Source organism: Nycticebus coucang, chromosome 18 (genome assembly GCF_027406575.1).
Source record: "Nycticebus coucang isolate mNycCou1 chromosome 18, mNycCou1.pri, whole genome shotgun sequence".
NCBI lineage: Eukaryota > Metazoa > Chordata > Mammalia > Primates > Lorisidae > Nycticebus > Nycticebus coucang.
The window spans coordinates 981,388-996,456 of record NC_069797.1 but is presented as its reverse complement, the minus strand read 5'-3'; the positions used below and the strand labels follow the sequence as shown (position 1 = coordinate 996,456).

Here is a 15,069-nt window from a genome sequence, read left to right as displayed (position 1 = left end):
GTGGTAAAGGACTTAGCAAAATGAGTCCCAACAACCTACCATAGTAGGCCATGAGGGGCTTCTTAAACAAAAGGGAAGTGTTTCTAATAAAGGTTTTCATGACTTAAAGAAAAAAACAATGTAGTATCTTTTCCATGTCTTCTTTATACAACCATAAAGATGAAATCCAGTAACAATGGAAAAGAAGAAGCAACTGAACTCTATAAAATCCAAAATAGGATTATTCCATATGATACTATTTATTTCATAAACCTGGGTAGAATTTAGGACCACATAAATAAATGCCATCAGGAATAATGGAAAAGTTGCCTTTGCATAACAGTTTGTTTATTCACATGTAAAACAGGTCAAATTCCATTAAAATAAACTTAAGGAGACACTCCATATACTGTACTGATTATACCAGAGTCTCACTGACAGCATCAAGAATTGCTTAAAGCCAGGCTCTGACTCGGGCGTAGGAATATTTTCATTACATACCAATTTCCTTCCTAACCCTTATTTGACTTCAACTGATTCACTTTCTGAGAGTCAGGCTCATAGCTCTGGGCTTGAAACAAGCAGCATAAACCCAAGTTAAGAATTTGCCATATTTACTTTTCAACTAATGAGATTTAAAAAAAAAATACTCTGTTTAGAAAAATAAAGAAACATGTATATATTCTGCCCCACTCAGGACCCATTTTCAGGCCTTGAGTCTCCTGCTCATCTTAGTTTCCATTCCCAGGGCCAAGCCTAGTGCCTGTAGCCATGGCGCTTAATTGGTATGTATTTAAATGAATTGCCCCTACCACAGTCTGTTATGTGACAAACCTTCTGAAACTGTAGGTTTGAAGTTAGCTAAATGTAAAATAAATTTTAAAGTGACCTTATTTCACTTCAACAAAACATAATCTCAGAAACCAATTTTAACAGGTATTTCAAAAATGAATTATCAACTGTCATAAAACTGAAGATGTAGCATTGCATTAGTACAGTGTCCTTTATAATTTTTACAAATAAGTGAAACAAATTTTAGAATACACATCATTAAATCAACGTATGAGTAATACTGTAGAAACATTCAATATAAATAAACTTGAATAAGATCAACATAAATGCTTCCAAATAAACTTAATTCAATAATAATTTACAGTCTTCTGTATGCAAAAATCCACTATCCTAAGACCTCATAAGATACACGTATCATAGTCCATGCTGCAATTAATTTAGGATTACTACCTAGAAAACAAATAACAAGATTACTACCTTCTAATTTGTAAGTTAGTTACCCAGAAAATTAGTAGAGCTTAGAGATGACTTAATACCATACAATGATGCAATCTAGGACATCTTAAGTTAAATGGCTTTTGAAAATGACTTGATGGGAGCTCCAGTGGCACAATTTAGCTCATGGTACTTACATGAAAATGACTTAACATATTAGTCTGAAAGGGCCTTTGATGGAGGAAATGGCTTTGATGGTTACTTAGATACCATGATAAACCAGGAGATCAAGGCACTTCATCATTACATCCAAATTAGTGGGAGGACTCGGAATGTTTCTTAGGTGCTTACAAAAGAAGTTGGTCCTCAGAGAAATGCTGAAAGCTGTGACATTCTTCCTTCTTTAATTCCTACATCCCACAAAGTTGGCTGCTTTACAGAATAGCGTTAAGAAGTGAAGGAGAGAAATCAAGTCTCTTGCCAGCTTTCCTATGTCATAAGTAACAGCTGTAGCCATTAAGCAGCCACCAGGGGACGTAGTTTGAGCAACGTCCCAAGAAGAGGACTTAGATAAGGCAGCTGTTCCACAAAGAACATAAGCCAAGTGCAGCAGGAAGACCTCCCAGTAACTATCCTCCTGCATCACTCTGCCTCACATTGGAGAACCAATATTAGAACTCGGGTATTGACAGAAAAAGCTTGTACCCAATAACCACTAATCATGGTCCTCTCATATCAATATTCTTTACAAAAACTGGGATTTGACATATTTAGGAAATCCCATCTTATTCCAGTTTTTCCAGAAGAGCAGTAATTAGTAAGAATACTTACAATTCCTGAAACAAAATTCATCAGTTGTAGACACTACACACTAATCCTACATGTATCAAAAAAACTCCCCCAAAAAGATTCATATCAATATACAGAATACATAAATTCAATAAAATAATATTTTTTCCATCTTGCTACTAGGGTGATCTAAGGAAAAGGTAACTAAATTAGTGTTCATTCAAATCACAATGAACCAGAATGAATAATGCTGAGCCAGAATGTTAAGTTTTAAAACCATTTTCAAAAAATATCCTTCTTACAGTAAGATTTCCCTATTTACATAAGAATAAGCCCATTAGAATAACTTTATGTAATTTCTTCAAAAGCAAATGGTTATTTCTTCTCTTTTTTTCTTCTATTCTAAGTCAAAAGAGACTCTTAAGATCTACTTATTTTTCTCTCCCATGTGAAAAAATATTTAGATTTCTTTACTTCCAAGAAAAGCCTAGGTTCAGTGAAACCTGGATCAGTAAATAACATTATCCATATTGTCTATATGAGATTTGGACTTGGCATGAAAAAATACCAATATTTAAATTAATTAGTTAATTATTAATTATTTATTAATAGATATGCTAAGGAAGGATATTTTTAAAATAAAAATTAGTTAAAAGTTATGACAAAATAAGCATTATTTGAACAGCATGGGTCCTAGGGAAAAAAGATAGATCCACAGAAGTTATAAAAACCACAACTAAAACAACAGCTCAAACGTGCCCAAGCACAATAAACACCAGGGTAGGAAGACATGAAAATGCTTCAGTTCAATCATGTATTAAAAACATACTCATTATAACCATATCCTCGGGGTCCATGCTGCCAACCATAAAGTATTTATAATATGCATATGTAGAAATGAAATATAAGTCCTTTGCACACAAGGCTACAAGTCCTTCAAGATAACCTGAAGTCCAAGTTATCTTCTGTCACAGGGAAACCTTCAGAATATAGCTAATTATAGCTATAACTGCCTTTATGAAAGGACCGTGAAATTTCAAGTACAAATTAAATTTTTCTCCCTGCTTTTCATGTGCCCCACCGGTGATAGTACCTCCGTTTTTAATGATAGTCCACTGTTAAAGAATATTGTTGCAACAGCAATGTAGGATACAGTTATTTCTGGCTTCAGTGGTCCTAAAAAGAGAATAATGAGTTATTGTTAGAAAAAATTTCCAGTAGATAACTTGGTATAAAAGTAGAATCTATTACAGGACAACAAATGGCACTTTCCATTTTAGTGTTGCCTCTAGTGTCCTCTCCTGACAGAGGTAAGCTTTAGTGTAACGTAGCTAACTCCAGAGAGGATTTTCCAAAGGGCAAAGACCACGGCTGTCTGGTTTAGCATAGCATCCTCAGACCAGAAAATCAGCACACAGGAAAGCAGGAAGGTAACATAATTCAGTGCGGGTGCTAATTATATCTATCATGGTATCAGTGCTTATATAACAATCAAAATACCTCTGAATCCAAAGAAGAGAATCAATGGAAGGAAGTTCCCTTCTCTTTAGCAAATATTACTTTCTTGCTTCTTCCCAGAAATAAAGATTATAATCATGCATGTACTCAGTATTCATTCTAAAAATACTTATTGAGCACTTACTATGTGAATGAGATAATACATATAGAGTACTTAATAGTATATTGCTATGATTATAATTACTATTAAATTGTTCCAGGCCCTGGGGATACCATGATGAATCAGACAGGCCTGGTCCTTACCCTCCAGGAAATTGGGTTATTTCCACGGCAAATGTGTCAATACTGTGAGAACAACAGGGGCAATCCTGACATTTAAAGTATCATTTCTAACTTGCATACAATTCGGTTTAAAACTTAAAATATTATCCAAAGAATATTCTTTTTTTTTTTTTTGTAGAGACAGAGTCTCACTTTATGGCCCTCAGTAGATTGCCGTGGCCTAACACAGCTCACAGCAACCTCCAACTCCTGGGCTTAGGCGATTCTCTTGCCTCAGCCTCTGGAGTAAGCTGTGGCTACAGGTGCCCAGTATTTTTTTCTTGCGGTTTGGCTGGGGCTGGGTTTGAACCTGCCACCCTAGGTATATGGGGCCAGCGCCCTCCCCACTGAGCCACAGGCACCGCCCCCAAAGAATATTCTTTTAAAAGATGGAGGTCTAAAAAACTGACTTTTACACTTGTATGAGGTTTATCAATTATGTTCATGAACTCGTCCTAGAAAAAGTGCTACATTCCTGAATATCAATTATTACCATCACCACTGAAGTACTCCCCTTGGGAAGCTATGCACCAATGCCAGCCCCTAGTCCACACTAGGTCCACCAGCAATTTTGGAACTCTTTTTCTGGAATGACCATCAGAGCTACCATTGCATGGCACACAAAAATAAGCAAAAATAATGAATGTCACTCAGCAAGACACCACTACATGTCAATTCAAACACAGCTGTGAGACACTAATACACCAAGGTTATGAAACCTTACTGAGTTGTTTGTACAGTGCTGCCAACATAAGAACAAGGTGAAGGGTAGACTAGGTGCTGGCATCAGTGTATAGCTCCCCAAGCGGAGTACTTGGAAGGTGACCATAGTGATACTCAGCAAGGAGGTATGTAGCACTTTTTCTAGGATGCGTTCACAAACTTAATTGTCAGAACTGTATATCAGTGGTTCTCTTGCAGTGACAATTTTGCTTCCCCACAGACATTTGACAATGTTTGGAAACTTTCTTTGGTTATTTTCACTTGGGGATATGGTGTGCTACTGGTATCTAGTGGGTAGAGATCAGGAATTCTGATATACAGCCCAGAAGGCACAGAACAGCCCCTCCAACACCAAACTCCCATGTTTAAAATGTCAATAGTGCCAAGGCTGAGAAATCCTGATATATACCAGCATGTTAGAATCCAAGATCTTCTCATACTTGACACTCTCTACAGTGCTCTTATACTGGATTGAGTAGTGTCCAGCTCCAAAATTAATGTCCGGTCCACCAGATTTTGTGAATATGACCTTTTTTGGAAATAGGGTCTTTGCAGATGTAATCAAGTTAAGATGAGGTCTTGTTGAATTAAGAGTAGTTGCTAATTCAATGACTGGTACTCTTATAAAAAGGAGAAAATGTGGACACATAGACACGTACACAGGGAAGATACCATGAGAAGACAGAGGCAGAAAATGGAGTTATACTTCCATAAGCCAAGGAATGCCAAGGATAGCTGGCAGCCACCACAGGCTACAAGAGGCAAGGAAGAGTTCTTCCCCAGAGCCTTTGGAGGACATCTTGACTTCAGACTTTTGGCCTCCAGAACGTGAGAGAATAATTTTCGGTAGTATTATGCCACCTGGTTTGTTGTAAATTGTCGCAGCAGCTCTGAGAAACTAATACATCCCTTAAATAAAACAAGACCATAATCACAACTCCTCCATACCCTCAAACCCTCCACTTACTCAGTAAATGGAGAGAAGACCAAGCTCAGGAAGAAAAAAATCACCATTTATGCATTCAACAAATATTTACAGAACACCTACTACGTCTTAGCCATTTGAGGTAGAACAGTGAATAAAAGAAACAAAGTTAATTATACTCTACTCTTAACAGATTTGACATGTACCCTTGCAATATACACCATAGGTGAGGTCCCACCCATTACTCTCCTTCCACCAACCTCCTCCCTCCCCTCCTTCTCTTCCCTCCTTCACTGGGGACTATAGTTGTGTTTTATCTTTCATATGAAAGCGTGGGTGATTATATTTTGATTTCATAATAGTACTGAATACACTGGATAGTTTTTCTTCCATTCTTGAGACACTTTACTAAGAAGAATATGTTCCAGTTCCATCCATGTAAACATAGAAGAGGTCAAGTCTCCATCTTTTTTTAAGGCTGCATAATATTCCATCATATACATATACCACAATTTGTTAATCCATTCATGAGTTGATGGGCACTTGGGCTGCTTCCATGACTTGACAATTATGAACTGGTTAAGCGGAGAGTATAAATGTCTTAACACAATAATTAAGTGAAGTGAAGGTTATGTTAATCAGTTTGATGTAAGCATTTCAAATGGTAGATAAAATCAGCATATTGTACCCCATAAATGCATTAATGTACACAGTTATGATTTAATAAAAAAAATTAAGAGGTAAAAAAGAAATAGAAACAAAGATGTCCTTAAACTTTGAGATAAATAAATGCTTGGCATTTACATAAACCATTTGCTGAGATGGGAGAAAAGGGAGCAAAGGGGAGAAGGCAAGTGCAAAAGGCATTCCATTGGGGGCATAAGGTTATTCAAAAACTGTTAGAAAGATGCATTATTTCTAGACTCGTGAGCAAATCTGTCTCAGCAGCTAATAACTACTAGAAGCATTTATAAGTATTTCTAATAACTAATTGAAGTAGTTATTTCTTCAACAGCTGAGGAGGGTGATTCAGGAGCAGATTTTAAAGTAAGTGGATTTGGGAAGAAAACACAGTAGAACCTCTATAGGTTGACTGCCCAAGGGACTGTAACAAACTGGTCAACACACAAAGGCAGTCTACATAATAAACTAGGCCTACTGCACTAATAGGTACACATGCATGTCTGGTCTGTGAAAATTAGGTCAATTTAGGGAGGAGGTCAACTACAGAAGTTCTACAGTTATTTCCCACAAACTGTAAATGACCTGATTTTTTTTTTTTTGAGACCCACGAACTGTAAATGACCTGATCTTTTTTTCTTTTTTTTTTGAGACAGAGTCTCAAGCTGTCACCCTGAATACAGTGCTGTGGCGGCACAGCTCACAGCAACCTCAAACTCTTGGCCTTAAGCGATTCTCTTGCCCCAGCTTCCCAAGTAGCTGGGACTACAGGCACCCACCACAACGCCTGGCTATTTTGTGATTGCAGTTGTCATTGTCGTTTGGCAGGCCAGGGCTGGATTCAAACCCTCCAGCTCAGGTGTATATACCTGGCACCTAGCTGCTGAGCTACATACGTCAAGCCAAATGACCTGATTTTTAAAAATTTGTATCATTTTCAGTTTCCTCCAATCCCCTGCTTTTAACGAGACTTTCTTATTCTTTTTTTTTTTTTTTTTGTAGAGGCAGAGTTTCACTGTACGGCCCTCGGTAGAGTGCCGTGGCATCACACGGCTCACAGCAACCTCTAACTCCTGGGCTTCCGTGATTCTCTTGCCTCAGCCTCCCGAGTAGCTGGGACTACAGGCGCCCGCCACAACGCCCAGCTATTTTTTGGTTGCAGTTTGGCCGGGGCTGGGCTTGAACCCGCCACCCTCGCATATGGGGCCGGCGCCCTACTCACTAAGCCACAGGCGCCGCCCGAGACTTTATTATTCTTGAATTCTTTATTATTCTATCATTGTAGTTTCATCCACAGTGGTGCCTCCAGAATTTCTACATATGAAGGATAAGAATTAGTAATATGGTAGCAAATGAGAGCTCAGGGACATGTCCAGAGATGCATCTCCACAGCAAACACATAACATATTACTTTGGAAAATAAAAACATCTACCTTAATTGACCAACTTTACTCTTTAAGAAGCTAACTCCATCCACACTCCACACACACATAAATACATATAAATATTAACTAATTAGTATTAATTCAATGGAAGAATTCCTGACTTTTCATGTTTTAAATCCTAGAGAGGGAGTATAAACCTTATGTTTTAGATACACATCAAAATAACTCTAATCCACAAAAGGACATGAGCAAGGATATTCCTGGACTGCCTACAATGCATCTTTTAGGGGGAAAGAATAATTAACTTTTTTGGCTCAGTGCCTATAGCTCAGTGGCTAGGGTGGCAGCCACATAACAGCGGAGCTGGTAGGTTTGAATCCAGCCAGGGCCTGCCAAACAACAATGACAACTACAACCAAAAAAAGAAAAAAGATATAGCCAGGCGTTGTCGTGGGTGCCTGTAGTCCTGGCTTCTTGGGAGGCCAAGGCAAAAAAATTGCTTAAGCCCAAGAGTTTGAGGTTGCTGTGAGCTGTGATGCCACAACCCACTACTGAGGGCAACAAAGTGAGACTGTTCAAAAAAAAGAATAATTAATTTTCATTCAGAGAAACCCAAGGCCCCTCTAAGACACAATCAACTGAGAGGTTAACCGATAGCCCAAGGTGATAACGCAAAAGTAGAAGTTACCTAGGGCAAAAATAAAACTTAGTGAATATTTACGCAGAGGTAAGAGTTGAAACTAAGATATAAAAATGATATGCGTCCCCTCCCCAACCTAACAATTATATCCACTATGTCACCAAAATAACCAGATACTGATCTTGAGCTGGCTATAAAGCTCAAATTGGAAATGTGTATCTACTTTTGCATTAAACATAAAAGAATAAAATGTTTATGATCAAAATGGAATGGGGAGTCACAATCAAAAGAAAAATTTGCCATAAAAATGAAGCAATTTTTGGACTCCAAAGCTCATGCTTTTTAATAGTAGGAAAAAACAAAATGTTTAGGAATACTTAAGAATGCAAGGAACTGTTACCATTTCACAAAAGCCACTTATCACCAAGGTAAACTTTATTTCCAAACCTACTCTAAAATAGTCTAGGATATTCATGCTAGTCTATTTAAGGTTATGGCATGTTTCTGGTCATGATTTTTAATGAAAAAACAAAGCAGTTTCATTTTTAGGATTAATGTCTTATTAACAGGAATAATTAAAATGCAGGTGGAAATGAAAACCTCAGTCTGTACTTCCAAAGAAGTAAACTTTCCCTTCCTGAGAACTAACTGCACAGTGCTGAACTCCCATAAACTATAAAGTGTGCAGTAGCTCAGGGCTTCCCTAAGTCACACCGGAACAGACTATCATATTTACATCTACCATGGCTTTTGAATTTCAATCTGCTTTTCTATATGTAAATAAAATTCAACTTATTAAAAGCAACAGAGAACTAAGAACTAAATTATCTAAGCTGTTATACTTCTGCCCCTTTGGATAGTTATTCAATATCTATAATTTAGGGTTTCCATGTGCCAATTTAGGTATCCATGTGTGTGATACTTTAAGTATAGAAGTCTCATACTTGAAAATAGTATAGTCATTAAGGAGTTAATCCAAGTAAAGGTAAGGTGAGCATCTTAACAACTAATTAAAAACCACTAAAAATTGTCCTGTTTAAAAGAATGCCTATAAATATTGTCTGATTGAAAATTGTCCAATGTGAATGCATTAAAAATCACACATTCCCATTGTGCAAAGCCCACAAATGGAAACTTTTGACTAAAAGTTACAAGCCAAAAGAGGTCCTTTAGAACACTCTAAAGAGCAGGCTATAACACTAATATTCTCAGCCACCACTCCTCTCCTGGTTCCTAGATTTTTGTTGTTTTATCTAGAGGACTGTGTGAACAAATGAAAACCTGAAAGAGCCAATCCTTTCAGATGGATCCCAAGTGTCTAACTGTGTTTAAATTTAAAATAGAGCCAAGTGACAATTTGCTGACTGTGGATCAACACACACACAGAGTCCTCTGAAAACCCACACCTTTTTATCTTTGGGACTTTGGGGGCTCACCTGAATCAACCAATCAGAGTTCACTTGACTCAAAGCTCAGCTACATTTACCAATCAAAACTAAGCAAGTTTCAGTCTTTCACTTGCATAAATAGATCTGATTGAGTACTTGGGGTGGGAATTTTTGCTATAAAACCCAAGCCTTCCCTTTGCTCTCCGGCGTACCTTCTTTTATACCAAAAGTTGTGTGTATCTTTTTGGTTTGCAAACTAGTCACTGGAATAAAGTCTTTTTTCTCCAAATTCCCTGTCAGATAATTCTTGTTCACAAGTGAAAGTGTGATTTGGTACTATTTGGAGATTTGTTTTTATTTATGAGGGTCAGGTGTGAAGGTCAATTCAACATGCTTTCTTGTGCCCAAGAGTTTGAGTTTGTTGTGAGCTAAGACCCTATGGCACTCTACTGAGGGTGACAAAGTGAGACTCTGTCTCAAAAAAAAAAAAAGTTCAACAGAAGCATCAATAACTTAGTTTCATAGCCTATGAAGGCAATCCCAAACAATTGTTCATTTAACTTCTGGTTTCAAAAAAAGTAACTTTTACACATAGACAGCTATCAAAGAAATCATATTAATACATCCTAATATTAGCTGATTTTACTCTGCTCCTTTGGGCTAAAAATCAGGACATGGGAAATGTCTTTATTATATAAATGCCCTTCTATATAATGGTTATTCATTTTCAGTAATTTTTTTTTTTTTTTGCCAGAAACATTAGTACAGATTTTGCAACTGATATGAAGTTAGGGGGAATCCTGGTCCCAGTGCTTCCTCTTCCCCATATTAGATAACTTAACCTAGAGTGAGCCACCTGGCCTCAGGCTTCATTCAGTATCCTCAACTGTAAAAAAAGCATGTTGGCTTAACATACTTTCAAAGTCCCTTCCAGCTCTTAACGTTCTGTTCTTTTAGAATTAAAGAATCAATTGTCCTATTGGCATAAAGACTAAAGTAAATGAGTAACAGTTCTAAGATACAATAATGTACCAAAACTTCAATAAGCAGAGTCCAAGGGAACAAATAACATTGCAGAATCTATCTCACACATGCAGGAAGACCTCAGGGAAATCATTCAGCATTCAACAATCTTTCTTCCCACAGAGCATATACTCAATACATCATGTACTAAGATGAATACAGAGGAACAAAATTTTAAAACAACAACAACAACATAACTTTAATCTCCACAACTTTTGTTTAAATGATTCTTTTAAGAATGTTCCCATAGGTTCAGTGCCCGTAGCTCAATCAGCTAAGGCGCCAGCCACATACACCAGATCTGGGGAGTTCCAATCCAGCCCTGGCTTGCCAGACAACAATGACAATTACAACCAAAAAATAGCCAGGCATTGTGGCGGGCGCCTGTAGTCCCAGCTACTTGGGAGGCTGGGAGATTCGCTTAAGCCCAGGAGATGGAGGTTGCGGTGAGCTGTGACATCACGGCACTCTACCCAGGGCGACAGCCTGAGGCTCTGTCTCAAAAAAAAAAAAGAATGTTTCCATAAACTACTGCTAGATAGAGGAACTGGAGGCAGTCAGGGGAGAAGGAACCACTACTATTCTCCTGAGAGATCATTCTCGTCCATCATGCTTTAACAAAAATGTACAAATAACTTCTAACATCCTCATGAACACTCCCTACCATAAAGACGGTGTGTTCGTTTCTGTTCTTAATTGCCTGTTGTATGACTTCCCCATTATACCCGTCAATAAGTTTAGAAACTGACAAGGTCAAAAGACGAATGAACTGAAGAAATTCAATTAATGTTTGTGAAAAGTAGGACAAGACTGTCTAAAGGTGAGGGGAGCATAAAAAGCTATTTCTAGTATTCCCACTAGTCCCCATCACCCCAATATAAAGTTCCCGCTATTCAGAGATTTGAGTATGTTTTTAGGCCATCTACATTTCCTTGCCCTAATACACACCACACAGTCTGTCTAACACAGGCTGTATTTGTTAGACTGCTAGCCTAGCAACTGAACCCCAGCAGCACACGGAAGTAGTGTCCTGTAATGAAAGAGCGCAACGGGTCAGTCGGGCTAGGAGTTTCTGGAGCGCCAGCAACTGCAGCAAATCATCACTCTCCGATATGTGGGCCACAAAATCTGAGTTCAGGGCGGGGGTGCCACTTTTGTTTTTTTCCTTGACGTTTTTATAAGGTGGGGGCGGGGAGGAGTTGGAAGTAGATTAGATAAAGTCCACTCCATGAAGTCCTGGCTAGCTAGAGTCCCTTGGGATAGGATGCTACTTTGAAGGCAAGAGGAGTAAGTTTCATTCTCTATAACCTCACACCTTAACACTGATAAGAGTTATTGTTCGCGGAAAAGGCTACCTGTGCTCAAATTCCTTTGTCCCATTCCGAATTACAAGTTTTCCCTGGGGTTGGTAAATTGGAAAATCAGCAAAAGGGCCAAGGGCTGGCCAGTGCCCCCGAGATTGGCAAGCACTTGCCAATTATGGTCATCCCTCCTTTCCAAGATTCATATATTAGTTCTGAAGCGGGGACCGAGGGGGAGCCGGAGAGGTGCAACACTTACCCCCATTTACCCCTATGGACGGCTCCAGCTTAGCTGCGGCGATCGCCAGTACTATTCCGACTATGAACCATTCTTTCCTCATTCTCTCCAGCAGCCTCGTTTGTTAGGGTGGGTGGGTTTTGTTAATTTGTTTGGCTTGTTTTCTTTTCAAACTGCGATTGCTCAATCCCCGGGGCGTCTCCACACTTTCCTCAGTCCCTGCAGACATGCAGCAGAGCAAGTCAAATTGCCACTAGTTAACTAAAGACCTGGGGGTTGCTCTGGCGGCTTTGAGAAAGGCTGGGAGTAGTAGTATCCAGTGACAGCAAAGTCTCACAGAGCGCCGTCATCACTACCCTATGGTTCCTAATAGACGCGCGTAGCGACGCTGCACTTTTGACCGCGGGCTCGCAAGGGCAGATATACCGAAACAAAGTCTTAGGTCAAGCCGGCAAACGCAAGCTATCGGGGAAGTTAAGGCTGGCTGTTGGTTGGGGCCGATAGACCTACCGCCGTTAAGACCTGCACAACCTTCTGAATGACAGGGGCGGGAAAGAGTCTTACAACGACGTAGCACCAGGCTTCATTGAGAGTTCTGCCTCAACAAACCTTTACAGAACAGCCGCCCGTGCCTCTGGAGTATACACAGAGTATATCCCCATGGAGAGCCTCTTTTTTGCTCGGCCATGGGTCCGAGAAGAGCTAGCGTGGACTTAGAGGCGAAATTTTTCTATCGGAGCTGCTGCAGCACCATGCAGGGTTTTTTTTTTTTTTTTGTGGCGCGCTTCTTCAGACCATTACGGCGTTTCCCCGACAACGCTATTGACTTGTGCGCTGGGGGGAGGGGAGGCCGCTCTTCGCCACCGGGTTCCCAAGCCCGCAGCCGGAGTTTGTGGCGCTCCGCAGACGGCGCGGGGAAGGATCTTCCTCTTTGTTTTTTTTTTTTTTTTATTTTATTTTTTTTTATTAAACCATAGCTGTGTACATTAGTATGATCGTGGAGCACCATACACTTGGTTCATAGATCGTTTGACACATTTTCATCACATTAGTTAACACAGCTTTTGTAGCATTTTCTTAGTTATTTTGCTAGGACCTTTACATTCCACATTTACTAGGATTCACATATACCCTTGTAAGATGCACCACAGGTGTAACTGTAGTCCAGGTTGGATTGCAAATTGGACCGGGCTGGCGCTCACGTTTGCAGGACCGCTGCTCTCCAAAGTCCTAACCCCAAGGAGGGCTGGCCGGACCTTGCCAGCTTTTGTCGGCTGTGGGTGGGGGCTCGGCCCAGATCCCCGCCGCTCCTGGGTTAACACCTGCCGGCGAGAGTGGAGGGAACTGTTAAGTGGGGGGCATGTCTTTCTTTGGGGGCGGTAAGTGAGTCTTACGAACGAAGCTACCCAGGTTGGGAGGGAGGTCTGCCGGCGAGTTCCAGGGACACGTGGGTGCGCCCTCTCGCTGGACCCCCAGAGCTGACCCACCCATGTGACAGGAATACTCTACGAAGGAGGCAAGGGGTCCAAAGCAAAGTTGTGAGGGACTGAGTCTGAGGGGTAGGGGTGTCCTGCATTTCCTTGTCCTTCTTGCTAAATTCTAACCGTCTTCCAGTTTATTCCTTGAAGTGTTTTGTGGCCACCGGTGACATTGATACATAGTTTTATAAATGTACTTTCTACCCGTACACCGTCAGGAGCATCAGCGTCTTCCCTCTGATGCACCCAAATAACGAAAAAGACTATTACGTGACAGTTTGAAGTAGCGTGGTATCTTCCACTTAAATGGTTAAATATTGAACTTGAGGTTTGGAAGGGATTGTTTAGTGATGCCAGACGTTAATCCTGTGTTTATTCAAAGTTTGAAAGAGACTGACCATGCAATTTCCTCCTATTTGGCTTTATCTTGATGACATGACTTCCTAATCAAAAAACTAAGGCACCATAAGCCTTTGTGCCACTGGTTGTAAGTTACACAGCACCAAGTGTCATGTAATTATGCGTCCAGTAACATAAAAGTTAATCTAAAGATAAAAAGAACTTGATAAGGGAGTCACAGGTGACATTAAACAACTTACCCTGAAAAGGGAGAAGCAAATGAGGTGTGATAAAATTTGATGTTAGTTAATCAGGCATTCACAAGATAAGTGGATACATGAAGGATAGTTTACAACACAATTATTATTTTCTGATGGTAATTTCTTAGTAGGTTAAAGAGTCATACATCTTAGTCATTGAAGGAATAATTTTACATTAAAAGATCTTTAAACATATTTACTGAAATTGAACTGGTTTAAATTTATGGCTGTTCAAAGAGTCTTGTTTACTATTATATTTAGAGCAGACTCCACCTCACAGAGATTTTTTTTGTTTGTTTTTAATGGTACTTAAAGAACATAAGATAACTCTGAATTCTATCCTGTTAATGCATATGGTAGTTTACTGAGGCTGCTGTAACAAATAACCCAAACCTGGTTGCCTTCAAACAACAGAAATTTATTCTTTCACAGTTTTGGAGGACAGAAATCCAAAATTAAGATGTTGGCAGGGCCCTGCTCCTTCAGAAGGCTATATGGGAGAACCCTTCCTTACCTTTTAACAGTTTGTGGTGGCGCATTCTTTAACTTTCTTGGCTTGAGGCTACAGTGCTCCAATCTCTGCCTCTGTCTTCATATCACATTTTCTTCTGTGAGTCTTTTTAGTGGCCACATTACTCAGATATCAAGATACAGACAGAACCATCTTTTGTCTCTACACTTGTCTTTGGATTTAGAATCCACCCAGACAATCCAAATAATCAAAATCCTTAACCTAATTCCAGTAGTCCTTATCAGGGGATACACCCCAAGACCTAAAATGAATGCCTGAAACCACCAGTTGTACTGAGCCCTATATTTGCTGTGTTTTTTTTCCTATACATACATACCTATGATAAATTTTAATTTATGCATTAGAGATGAACGACAACTAATACAGTCAGGCCTTTCTTAAT

The 15,069-nt window shown here is 39.5% G+C and overlaps 1 pseudogene; it reads right to left on the bottom strand.

The window, feature by feature from the left end:
• LOC128570204 (sodium/bile acid cotransporter 7-like) overlaps positions 1-12,766 on the bottom strand; it is a 124,759-nt pseudogene extending 111,993 nt beyond the window's left edge.
• Positions 12,767-15,069: the final 2,303 nt, after the last annotated feature.